Source organism: Dermacentor andersoni, unplaced genomic scaffold, assembly GCF_023375885.2.
Source record: "Dermacentor andersoni unplaced genomic scaffold, qqDerAnde1_hic_scaffold ctg00000772.1, whole genome shotgun sequence".
In the NCBI taxonomy this organism is placed as follows: Eukaryota; Metazoa; Arthropoda; class Arachnida; order Ixodida; family Ixodidae; genus Dermacentor; species Dermacentor andersoni.
The window spans coordinates 2,501-15,000 of NW_027315450.1; the positions used below are offsets into that span (position 1 = coordinate 2,501).

At 56.4% G+C, this 12,500-nt stretch overlaps 3 non-coding genes and 1 pseudogene across 3 annotated transcripts; 1 reads left to right on the top strand and 3 right to left on the bottom strand.

The window, feature by feature from the left end:
* LOC140214981 (large subunit ribosomal RNA) overlaps nt 1-530 on the bottom strand; it is a pseudogene marked incomplete at its 3' end in the record, with an annotated part of 3,030 nt that extends 2,500 nt beyond the window's left edge.
* Nucleotides 531-1,676: 1,146 nt separating this feature from the next.
* Nucleotides 1,677-1,829, bottom strand: LOC140214979 (5.8S ribosomal RNA). The gene has a single exon (XR_011891902.1). It is a non-coding gene; the product is annotated as a 5.8S ribosomal RNA (ribosomal RNA).
* Nucleotides 1,830-3,403: 1,574 nt separating this feature from the next.
* On the bottom strand, nt 3,404-5,218 carry LOC140214984 (small subunit ribosomal RNA). Its single transcript, XR_011891906.1, has one exon. It is a non-coding gene; the product is annotated as a small subunit ribosomal RNA (ribosomal RNA).
* Nucleotides 5,219-10,034: 4,816 nt separating this feature from the next.
* Nucleotides 10,035-10,226, top strand: LOC140214983 (U2 spliceosomal RNA). Its single transcript, XR_011891905.1, has one exon. It is a non-coding gene; the product is annotated as a U2 spliceosomal RNA (small nuclear RNA).
* Nucleotides 10,227-12,500: the final 2,274 nt, after the last annotated feature.

A 12,500-nucleotide genomic window follows, 5' to 3' on the forward strand; every position in this document is an offset into this window, starting at 1 on the left:
GGAACAGCCCCCCGAAGGGGGCCGTTTACCCGACGCCGCCGGCTCCGCGGTCTTCCGGAGACTGAATCCCACCGCTTTCGAGCTTCGAGGGCCCACCCGTTTTACTCTAAGCGGTTTCACGTACTCTTGAACTCTCTCTTCAAAGTTCTTTTCAACTTTCCCTCACGGTACTTGTGAACTATCGGTCTCTCGGTCGTATTTAGCCTTAGATGGAGTTTACCACCCACTTAGGGCTGCACTCTCAAGCAACCCGACTCACGGGAGGCTTCATCCCGGGCGCGCAACGGCGGAGACGGGCCTGGCACCCACTCTGGGACAAGCCCCTGTCAGGGGGACTTGCACCGTCGCAAACACCCGAGAACGTCGCCTCCCATACACCACATTTCCCGACCGCCTGCAAGGACGGGGGATTCGGTGCTGGGCTCGGTCCCGTTTCGCTCGCAGCTACTCGGGGAATCCCTGTTGGTTTCTTTTCCTCCGCTTAGTGATATGCTTAAATTCAGCGGGTTGTCTCGCCTGATCTGAGGTCGACAACGGATACATCGCTTTCGCCCATTCCAGCACGACCGAGTACGACGCCCTGCCACGTCCTTACGGACGAGGCTGGCAGGCGGCACAACGCCTGCGCGCGTGCGTCATACGAGCGGTATGCCGAAAAGGACTCGACACGTTCGAAAACCCAGCGCCAACCGAGTGCGACGCCCTACCACGTCCTTCGCCCAACACGGAGCTACTTATAGACGAGGCTGGCAGGCGGTGAACCGCCTGCGCGCGTGCGGCGCACGAGCAGTTGCGTGGTAAGCGACCGTGTCTGAAGCCCAAACACCACCGAGGCAAAGATCGCCTTAGCAGCGCGCCGCTTCAGCGGGCACCGCAGGGGCGACTAAAACCTGGCGGGAGGCATCGTCTCGTGTAGCGTCGCCCCTGCCCCAACTGGAGTGGCCCAGTCTTTAGGGGACAGAGACTGCGAAGCACTTGGACCGACGGCGGACTACGACGGAACGCTTCAGCTCCGCCAACGGGGCACCCACGCTCTCGAAGGAGACATTTTCCGTTTCGCGGCAATTCTCCGCCGTGCCGTGACTCTTCTCGCTCGCAGACGGCGCTGTCGCGTCGAACCGCTTTCGGGGGCCACCCTTCTCCTCCCCGCTCCTCGCAAGAATCTGCCGATTCCCATTCCTGCGACGAAGCCCGGAAGGGCGCCCACACAGCTGCGGTGACGTGAACGAGCGACCAGCTCTGGAGCTCGACGTACTTCGAAGGCAAACAGCGCAAATTGCGATCGCGCTGGCTTTGCGCACGGCGCGGGAATCGGCCGGCGTTTCATTCCCACGTTTTCCGTGCACGCAAGCGTGCGCTTCCGACTCTCTCGCAAACGTGCGCGCTACATGGCAACAGACGTTCGCGCCTCGTGCTTGGACCGCTCTTTCCCTGCAGGTATCCGACTCCATCCTGCGGCGGTCTTACTAGAGGCGCGCACTCGTCACGCTGCAGTAGTATTGCCTCGTTTCCGTCTTTTCGAAGAATTGGCACAACGGTTTGCCACCGTCTCCCTCTCGTGAGGCCGCTGGCGCGTGGCTTTAGCGCTCAACGTACTGTCCATGATGCCGACGCGGTCAAAACGAGTCGACGGACGCACGTTCCCTGTGCGCCGAAGTCTCTCTTGATATGTGATCCGACCCTCAGACAGACGAAGCCAAGGGAAGACCCAAGGCCGCAATGTGCGTTCAAAGAATCAGTGCTCAGTGTGTCCTGCAATTCACACCAAGTCTCGCAGCTGGCTGCGTTCTTCATCGACCCGAGAACCGAGTGATCCACCGCTTAGAGTCGTGAAAAATAGTTTGTTCAATTCAGTACAGTACAACCAGGGTTTTAGGCACGTGGCGTCTCCCTGTGTGTGGTTTCGAAGAGCGCCTTTCGGCGTGCGCTCCTCCAGTCTCGCTCTTTCGGCGGCCGCGTCTCAGCAGCTGAAAGCCTAATGGCACTCCACTCCTGCTACTCGCGCGTGTGTTTTGCGCCCACGCCTTCCTCGCTTGCCCTCGAGGCACCTTATGCCGTTTGCGCGCACTCGAAGCCGGTTTTACCTGCCAACCATCCACCGGACCCGTGTGTCTCGTGTGCACGTTCACATCGCTCCACTAAAAATTGCAAAGAGCGACAGAGCCATGATTAGGGCTAAGCCGCTGTGGAGTCTTTAACGGCTACACGGCCACGGGCAGGGCTTCACCCCCATCGACGTGCTTCGCTTCAGTCAGCAGTAGGTTCATAGAAGGGCCTCAAACACACACACACTTTCGCATCGGCAGATCGCCGCAGCATAACCGCTGTTGATCCAACAGCCTACTTGAGACGAAAGACAAGAGCCCGGCGCGCGTACTCGCGCAGCTCTCCAAAACCACTCGGCCAGTGCCAGGGACGGCTCCCTGCGCCGGCGCCACAACAAGTCTACTTGAGGCGGAAGACGAAGCCAGCAAGGGCCTGGCCGCAAGTGCGTTCGAAACCGGGACTACAGTCCCTCGTCTGTCCGTACTTCCTCTTTCGACGTGCGGCGCCTTCCCAAAGCGCACAAGTCCGCTAACCGCAGAACGCTTCCGACGTAGCAAAGCCGCGTTTCCTTCGGTACTTCGCAGCAACGCCGCCTTTCCCTCGGCGGCGGGCGAATAGCCTGCAGACGTCGTCGCATTAAACCGCGATCTCGACACCTCGCGCGTCACGAGCAGGAGCCGACCGGCAGCCTCCGGCCCTTTCGGACTCGGTGGCATTTGCCGCGGAGGACGGGAGAGCACTTTAGGCCACGGTTCCTTCCGTACTTGGCAGCCGCACCCTCATACCGACAGTTCCATGACCGACCGAGCGCCACACCGTTCCTTTAGTACTTGGGTGGCAACAAAGTCGGGTCGTTACTCCATACTCGCCGCAGGAAGCGACCGGCAGCCGCCAGCCTTTTCAGACTCGGCAGCGTTTGCCGCGGAGGACGGGAGAGCGCTCGCACCACGGTTCCGTGTGTGTACTAAGCGGCAGCGGCATTAGCTCTCGACCGTCAGTTCCTTGACCGACCGCACGCTTCGCCGTTCCCCTCGTACTGGGCAAAGCAGCAGGTCGGGTCGTCTTACTCCCATTCCGCGCAAGAGCGCCAAAGCGGACAGAAAGCCCACCCAGTGTGCGTTACGCCGTTTCTACCCGCGGGCGCGGCCAAGCCAACCGTCCAAGGTTGCAGCCGGCGTCCACTGGGCGCAACAAATTTGGCACGGGGCGCCCCTCAAAATTCAGGCAGTCCCCGGCATGTTCGGGTATAGCCGTCCCCGCGTCCAAGCGGGGCCAGCGGCGGAAAGCGTCGGGCGCAGCGAGCTGCTTCACCCACACGGGGTAGAAACAATGGCGCTCGCCACCCTTCACAATCCGGTAATGATCCTTCCGCAGGTTCACCTACGGAAACCTTGTTACGACTTTTACTTCCTCTAAATGATCAAGTTTGGTCATCTTTCCAACAGACCGGCGCAACCGAAAGGCCGCGCCGGACATCGGTCCGAAGACCTCACTAAATCATTCAATCGGTAGTAGCGACGGGCGGTGTGTACAAAGGGCAGGGACGTAATCAACGCGAGCTTATGACTCGCGCTTACTGGGAATTCCTCGTTCAAGGGGAACAATTGCAAGCCCCTATCCCAATCACGAAAGAAGTTCCACGGGTTACCCAGTCCTTTCAGACAGGGATAAAGACACGCTGCTTCCTTCAGTGTAGCGCGCGTGCGGCCCCGGACATCTAAGGGCATCACAGACCTGTTATTGCTCTGTTTCGTGCGGCTAGGAGCCGCTTGTCCCTCTAAGAAGGTTGTAAGGTGCTGGGAACCCCGCACCTATTTAATAGGCTAGAGTCTCGTTCGTTATCGGAATTAACCAGACAAATCGCTCCACCAACTAAGAACGGCCATGCACCACCATCCACCGAATCAAGAAAGAGCTCTCAATCTGTCAATCCTCCCAGTGTCCGGGCCGGGTAAGTTTTCCCGTGTTGAGTCAAATTAAGCCGCAGGCTCCACTCCTGGTGGTGCCCTTCCGTCAATTCCTTTAAGTTTCAGCTTTGCAACCATACTTCCCCCGGAACCCAAACACTTTGGTTTCCCGGAAGCTGCCCGCCGAGTCATTTGAGTAACTCAGGCGGATCGCTGGTTGGCATCGTTTATGGTCAGAACTAGGGCGGTATCTGATCGCCTTCGAACCTCTGACTTTCGTTCTTGATCAAAGAAAACATTCTTGGCAAATGCTTTCGCAGTAGTTCGTCTTGCGACGGTCCAAGAATTTCACCTCTAGCGCCGCAATACGAATGCCCCCGTCTGTCCCTCTTAATCATTACCTCGTATTCCAAAAACCAACAGAACAGAAACGAGGTCTTGTTCTATTATTCCATGCAAGTTTATTCAGGCGACTCGCCTGCGTTGAGCACTCTAATTTTTTCAAAGTAAAAGCACCGGCCTTCTCGAGGCACACAATGAAGTGCACCAAGAAAGGACCGGCATGATGTTCAGTCCGAGCCGTCGCATCGGGTAGATGCACTACTCGTCTGGAACTGAGATCCAACTACGAGCTTTTTAACCGCAGCAGCTTTAGTATACGCTATTGGAGCTGGAATTACCGCGGCTGCTGGCACCAGACTTGCCCTCCAATTGATCCTCGTTAAAGGATTTAGAGTGTACTCATTTCAATTACGGGGCCTCAAAAGAGTCCCGTATTGTTATTTTTCGTCACTACCTCCCCGTGCCGGGAGTGGGTAATTTGCGCGCCTGCTGCCTTCCTTGGATGTGGTAGCCGTTTCTCAGGCTCCCTCTCCGGAATCGAACCCTGATTCTCCGTTACCCGTAACAACCATGGTAAGCAAGTAACCTACCATCGAAAGTTGATAAGGCAGACACTTGAAAGAAACGTCGCCGGCTCGTGGCCATGCGATCAGCACAAAGTTATCCAGAGTCACCACACAATACGGGCCGAAACCCGATCGATCTTGGTCTAATAAAAGCACCCGTCGCCCAAAGGGCTTCAGGCTCACTGCATGTATTAGCTCTAGAATTGCCACAGTTATCCAAGTAGGAAGAAACGATCTAAGGAACCATAACTGATTTAATGAGCCATTCGCGGTTTCGCCTTATTTCGGCATGTACTTAGACATGCATGGCTTAATCTTTGAGACAAGCATATGATTACTGGCAGGATCAACCAGGTAATCGTTCAACTGCGCGTCCAGCCTTTCAAGCAGGCCGGACGCCGTTTTTGCGATGCCGAGGCCACCTTCAGGCGCCCCAACACGCTTCGTTCTCGCAAAGGGTAGCACTTTGCACAGTCCGAGACGACGGCGTTCGAGCTCGCTACGGCGCCCTCCCCGCAGGGCCGGGTATCGCCACGCGGCAAGAAGCACGCAACATTCTCGATAGACCGGTTGTGTCGACTCGATCGCGGCTTGCGGTTTCTCTCGAGCCCGCAGCACTGGTGGACCGACCGACACTTGCAACGTAGCCGAGACGGCAAAGCCGCTAGGCGACGGGTCACGCCCGCGCCTTCGGCGCTTTCGTATTTGATTCGTCCGAGGACGATGCGGAACACACTTCGATATCGTGGAAAAAGCGTCGTCCGACAACCAGCCCCTAACGCATCAAGCGGATGAGGCTGCAGACGTCAGCTGTGGGATCCACGGGAGCGATACCGGGGACACGCTTGACGGGCACGAAGCCCGCCGCATATCAAACACCCAGGTCGCTTTGGGGGCGACTGCTCTCTGGGACCCCCATATAATAGCAGCGATAAGTACCCAGACCTCCATGGGGCCGTACTCGTGCCACTTTCGACGAGCGTTTGGCGAAAATCGTGCCGCCTCGTAACGCCGCGAGCAAGATTGAAAGCTTACGTCGGCAGCACAATGCCGAAGTCGTGAAAGCGCAGCGCGTCTACCGAATGCGCGAACGGCAATTTCTCGCTAATGGCCAGTACGGTTTCCTGCACAATTGCCTTTCTGTCGCCCTACGGGGCCCCCGGCCGATCGATTCGAGGCACGCTAGCACGGCCCCTTCGCCATTTCCGAGCACGAGTGCGAACAGTGCGGGCGGCGTGCTCGACGCCCCGGCTGACGTCGTTTCGGACTTTGTCTCTTCGCGTGCTCGCGGCAACGCCGCGGCCAACGACGACGTCTGCGCGGTTCTTTGCCGGTTCCCGGCGTGCTATAGTGCAGCCCTCTGCAGGGTGACACCGGCTCCGTCGTGGCCGTGCGGCGGCTTGTACGCAAAAGTTGCGTCAAAGGCGTCGCGCTCGCGCCGCCCCGGCACACGCGGTTTCGGACTTTGTCTCTTCCAGCGCTCGCGTAGTCGTGGGCACGATTGTCGACTTCGGAACGGTGCGCGGACACCGCCACGAGCACGCGCAAGACGAAAATCGCACTACGGTACAATGTCGGCCGGGGCCCTACGGCCCCTTACAGTAGCAGCGATAAGTGCCCAGACCTCCATGGGGCCGTACTCGTGCGACGCGGCGGCGTACTGCGCCGAGCCGAGCGCCAATATTTGGCTTTTGCAGGGCGGATTCGAGCTCTGGCGATTGCCGCGGTACCGCCGCTCACCGATTCAAGGCACGCTAGCGCGGCCCCTTCGCCATTTCCGAGCACGCGTGCGAACAGTGCGGGCGGCGTGCTCGACGCCCCGGCTGACGTCGTTTCGGACTTTGTCTCTTCGCGTGCTCGCGGCAACGCCGCGGCCAACGACGACGTCTGCGCGGTTCTTTGCCGGTTCCCGGCGTGCTATAGTGCAGCCCTCTGCAGGGTGACACCGGCTCCGTCGTGGCCGTGCGGCGGCTTGTACGCAAAAGTTGCGTCAAAGGCGTCGCGCTCTCGCGCCGCCCCGGCACACGCGGTTTCGGACTTTGTCTCTTCCAGCGCTCGCGTAGTCGTGGGCACGATTGTCGACGTCGGAACGGTGCGCGGACTACGCCACGAGCACGCGCAAGCCGAAAATCGCACTACGGTACAATGTCGGCCGGGGCCGTACGGCCCCTTACAGTAGCAGCGATAAGTGCCCAGACCTCCATGGGGCCGTACTCGTGCGACGCGGCCGCGTACTGCGCCGAGCCGAGCGCCAATATTTGGCTTTTGCAGGGCGGATTCGAGCTCTGGCGATCGCCGCGGTACCGCCGCTCACCGATTCAAGGCACGCTAGCGCGGCCCCTTCGCCATTTCCGAGCACGCGTGCGAACAGTGCGGGCGGCGTGCTCGACGCCCCGGCTGACGTCGTTTCGGACTTTGTCTCTTCGCGTGCTCGCGGCAACGCCGCGGCCAACGACGACGTCTGCGCGGTTCTTTGCCGGTTCCCGGCGTGCTATAGTGCAGCCCTCTGCAGGGTGACACCGGCTCCGTCGTGGCCGTGCGGCGGCTTGTACGCAAAAGTTGCGTCAAAGGCGTCGCGCTCGCGCCGCCCCGGCACACGCGGTTTCGGACTTTGTCTCTTCCAGCGCTCGCAACCATGTCGGGGCCGACGCCGACGACTGCGTGGTGTTTCAACGATTGCCGGCGTGACACAATGCAGCTGCGTGCGGGATGCCAGCGATTCCGTCGTGTCCGTGCGGCGGCTTGTACGCAAAAGTTGCGTCAAAGGCGTCGCGCTCGCGCCGCCCCGGCACACGCGGTTTCGGACTTTGTCTCTTCCAGCGCTCGCGTAGTCGTGGGCACGATTGTCGACGTCGGAACGGTGCGCGGACTACGCCACGAGCACGCGCAAGCCGAAAATCGCACTACGGTACAATGTCGGCCGGGGCCGTACGGCCCCTTACAGTAGCAGCGATAAGTGCCCAGACCTCCATGGGGCCGTACTCGTGCGACGCGGCGGCGTACTGCGCCGAGCCGAGCGCCAATATTTGGCTTTTGCAGGGCGGATTCGAGCTCTGGCGATCGCCGCGGTACCGCCGCTCACCGATTCAAGGCACGCTAGCGCGGCCCCTTCGCCATTTCCGAGCACGCGTGCGAACAGTGCGGGCGGCGTGCTCGACGCCCCGGCTGACGTCGTTTCGGACTTTGTCTCTTCGCGTGCTCGCGGCAACGCCGCGGCCAACGACGACGTCTGCGCGGTTCTTTGCCGGTTCCCGGCGTGCTATAGTGCAGCCCTCTGCAGGGTGACACCGGCTCCGTCGTGGCCGTGCGGCGGCTTGTACGCAAAAGTTGCGTCAAAGGCGTCGCGCTCGCGCCGCCCCGGCACACGCGGTTTCGGACTTTGTCTCTTCCAGCGCTCGCAACCATGTCGGGGCCGACGCCGACGACTGCGTGGTGTTTCAACGATTGCCGGCGTGACACAATGCAGCTGCGTGCGGGATGCCAGCGATTCCGTCGTGGCGGTGCGGCGGCTTGTACGCAAAAGTTGCGTCAAAGGCGTCGCGCTCGCACCGCCCCGGCACACGTGGTTTCGGACTTTGTCTCTTCGAGCGCTCGCAGCGATGTCGAGGCGATCGCTTACGTCTGCACGGTTTCCGGTGTGCTACAATGCAGCAGTCTGCCGCACTACACCTCTTGGTTGCCGAGGCCAGCACGGCAATTTACTGAAGCGAGCGCATTGCGCCCAGGCGGCAGCGGACTTTGTGCTTTCGGGAGTGCTCTTGCTGTAAAATTTGAACGGCTGCAGCTGCGCGAAGCAAGTGTACCTATTTTCACTCTCTCTCTGTCTGCCTTTGAGGCGACTGTAATTTCACTTTAAACGCAACTGGAGGCGGGAGCAACCTGATGAGAGTAGGTGGACTTCGGTACATGTTGTAATTTAGAAATTGCTTTCAAGCTTTGAGGACATACACCTTCGCGCCATCTGCTTTCCCCGTCTCTTTGGCACTTTATAGTATGTGCTGCATGCTCTGCATTCCAAAGAAACACGCCTGTGTCTCTCCCTCTCTCACGTTCTTCTTCTTTTTGTAGCTGCTGTTGTAGAAGATGCTATGCTCTTTAATCGCTGTAACATAGAGTGCTTGCACAAGCCAACAACTGTTGCGCGTTTTTTTTTTTTTTTTTTCTCTTCCCAAGACGTTTCTGCCATTATTCACTAACTCTCGTTCTTAGTATGCAATGGAGCGTTAGCTCGCGCCATCTACCTTTCTTTCTGTATTGCAAAGTCCGCAGGTTTTCCTAGTTCCGTACACAGATGGCGCTAATGCGTTTTGGCGCCAGGTTCGAACGACCTCGCTGTACTCGTGTTTCCCATTTGAATGTTTCAAAGGGGTTTGCGACAGGGGGTGGTTCTTGTGCAAGGCTGAGCTTTCCAGCTGCGTTTAAGCTATGCTAGCATGTGTGCGTATATATATATATATATATATATAAATACACAAACACACACACACACACACACACACACACATGCATATATACATACACACACACGGTAATGGTAAAGATGATGAGGTAGCACTTTTTTTTTTTTTTTTACAATGCCTGTGTTTCAGATGGCGATCTTTCTCCCCTCTATGTTTCCGGTGGGAAGGAGTGTGCAGCGTTTTCTATATTTATTTTGTCATTCACTTCTATGTTGCTCGTCTTCGTACATGGGGCATGCTACCTAATTCTACCGGTCGATTCGACACGTTGCGATCCGTCCCGGCCTGTGCCGTATCAAAATTTTCAGTGGGCCTTGCGGTAAATAAAAAGAAATGAAGGAAATGCGCGTAGTATATTACAATTGCACACGGGCTTGAAACGAAGCCCTCAAGGAAGGTCACCTTGAGCGGTCGCATTCAGACGGAAGTAAGCATTCCCCTGGCGCGTTTTTTTCCGCTCGCCTGTTCCGTTTTCTACGAGGTTGCCTTGGTTGGTTTCGCGTTACAAGCAAGCTTGCACTCGGGTCTCGTTTCTACGCGACAGCGTTTCGTTAACAGCGAAAGACTGAGGCGTTGCGAGTTCATCCGTGAGATAGGGAGCGTTGAGTCTGTACACAGGCTGAATTTTATAATATTGCCCACGCTGTTGCTGAGGTTACCCATGTCGGCAGGGCGCCCACAAGGCAGTAGTACAATGAAGTGAAGTGAAGGACATCGCTTCTCGGCCTTTTGGCTAAGATCAAAGTGTAGTATCTGTTCTTATCAGCTTAATATCTGATACGGGTTCTATATGGACCCACGATATTAAACCTATTTTTGGAAGTTGGCGGAGTGCTTGAAGCCTGCTTCACCTCCGCCGCAGGTCGGCCCGGTATTGCACTACCTCCGGGATCGGCCCCGCTCACTTAGGTGAGACTTCATTCAATCAAAATGAAGAGCACAAGCTCAACGCGAGCAGTGACTTGACACGCACCATTCCTATACTACACGCAACGATGCCGGTTCGCGGACCACGAGAGTAATTAAACTGCCACTCCATCTGTGTGTAGCGTCGCACTTGTTGCGTCGCAAATGGGACAGCCGCTCCAGCAAATTTCTAGTTATGGGCTTCGAGAAAAATTAATGAAAGCAAAAGAAAGAACCAGAATTCCTATTTGTCCGATGTCTCTGAATGATTGTCTCCTGTAAAGAGCCACTTGGGGGGATGGGGGGTAGGATTAGCCGTGGGGTTCGCAATCAATATGAATCCCACTCAAAGCCAACACTGGATTTTGGAGTTCACTATCGCTTGGATCCGTAAACCACCGCGGCCACGCAAGCTCGCCCTGCCGCCGAAATCCGCTGCCCAAGTGGAAGAAAGATTCCCTATGAAAGAAAAATAGAGTGCCCGATTTCTGGCAACTACTGTGCAGCCTTTGTGTACACATTTTCGCAGCAGTGGGACCGAGCGCCTCGAAAACAAACTTGTCGTATGCCCAAATGTGGCGAAATATATTCAAGGGTTAAAAGGTGCCTCATCTTTCTAACCTGTATGTTACGAAGACCTGTTGCTACCTTTTCATCATGAACATCATCATCATCATCATCCTGGCTACGCCCACTGCAGGGCAAAGGCATCTGCCATGATCCTCCAAGTACCCCGGTCAGGTGCCGATTGTCGCCATGTAGTCCCTAATCTAATCTGCCCTCCTAACTTTCTGCCACCCCCTGCTACGCTTCCCTCCTCTTGGAATTCAGTCTGTAACCCTTAATGGCCACCGGTTATCTTCCCCCCAGATTGCATGCCCTGCGCATGCCCATTTGTTTTTCCTGGTTTAAACTTTGGTGTCATTAACGAGCGTTTCTTCTCGCACACCCCAATCTGCTCTATTCCGATCCCCCCGTGACGCCACACCCATCATCCTTCTTTCCAGAGCCCGTTGCGTCGCCCTCAGTTACCCTTCGGTAATCCTCAAAGCTTTTTGTTGGGGCACTCGTGGCATCTTTCTCGTTTAATGAAGTCAAATTTTTTTCAGTTTTGGGGGAAAACTCAATGAGCTAGGCGCGATTGTGTCCCTGGCGCCGCTCTCAACAAGATGGCGGCGCCCATGCTTTTTGCCTGCAGGTTCGGCCCTACGCAGAACACGCCTGCCGGGCAGTGTAGCCACGTTGAAGGGGCAAAGCGTAGTGCAGTGAAGCGCTTGCTCGGGCGAAAAACGCAAATATGAGCCAAACAGGAATTTCCATTATTGGAAATTCCAGTTCAGTTTGCGCATTGCGTTCGCCTAAGGTAAAGAACACAAATGCGAGTGCCACAGCAGTCAAGTCAAAGCTTAGGATTGCGTATCATTTTTTTTTTTTTTTTTCTTTTCGTGCCTTTTACTCCTGGCCTGCGTGGCCCTAGCGCGCATGCACACGAAAGTAATGAAATGCTGAAAACACGAAATAATGCGGTGCGGCTGTATCATATCTATTTTGTGCGCTTTGTTCTTTGTGGACTACAGCGGTGTGCGTCATGAGAAAGTTTCGGTGCCCTTCTTGGGTGACCAGTGAAGCTATATTTAAAACCACATTGATTTGTACGGTTATTGCTACAAACTGCGTGTGGGTGTTTTTCTTTTTCGCTGCCAACGATGGGTTATCGCAACCGCGATCGGTTCTGCTGCTACGCTAGACGCGTGCTTGCCAACGGTTGGCTCTATACGCGACCCGCGACGCGTGGTCGGCACATTCAAGCAGTCAATTGCAAACCGTTCCAAGAAAAAGGATGTACTCCACTTGCCACCTAGTTCGACGATTGTACTTTCTGACCCTCGAGGAAGCGCCGCCTTCCCACGTTTTCTATAATACGATAAGATTCAGAGCGACCGCGACCACTTGTCTTTGTCAATATCTCGGAAACGCTTTCTTTGTTTTCTTTTTTTTTTTTTAAATCCAGATACTCAGACGCGCCCGTGTTCACGCGCACTTGTTCTCTCCGATAAGCAGGGAAGCTCGGTTGGGGTGGTGTCGGGCCTTGCGCATGCGCTGCTGAGCTCGTCGCTTCGCCGGCCGGTCGATGCTGGCGCGGTACTGGTAATGAACTTCGACGTGCATGGTGAAACGTCACTTTGTATTGCCACTGTAGACTAGCAATGCAATGTGTTTGCGAGCGATTGGATAAATGAGAAAGCGTGCACTGTCTACAGTTCATGCCCCTC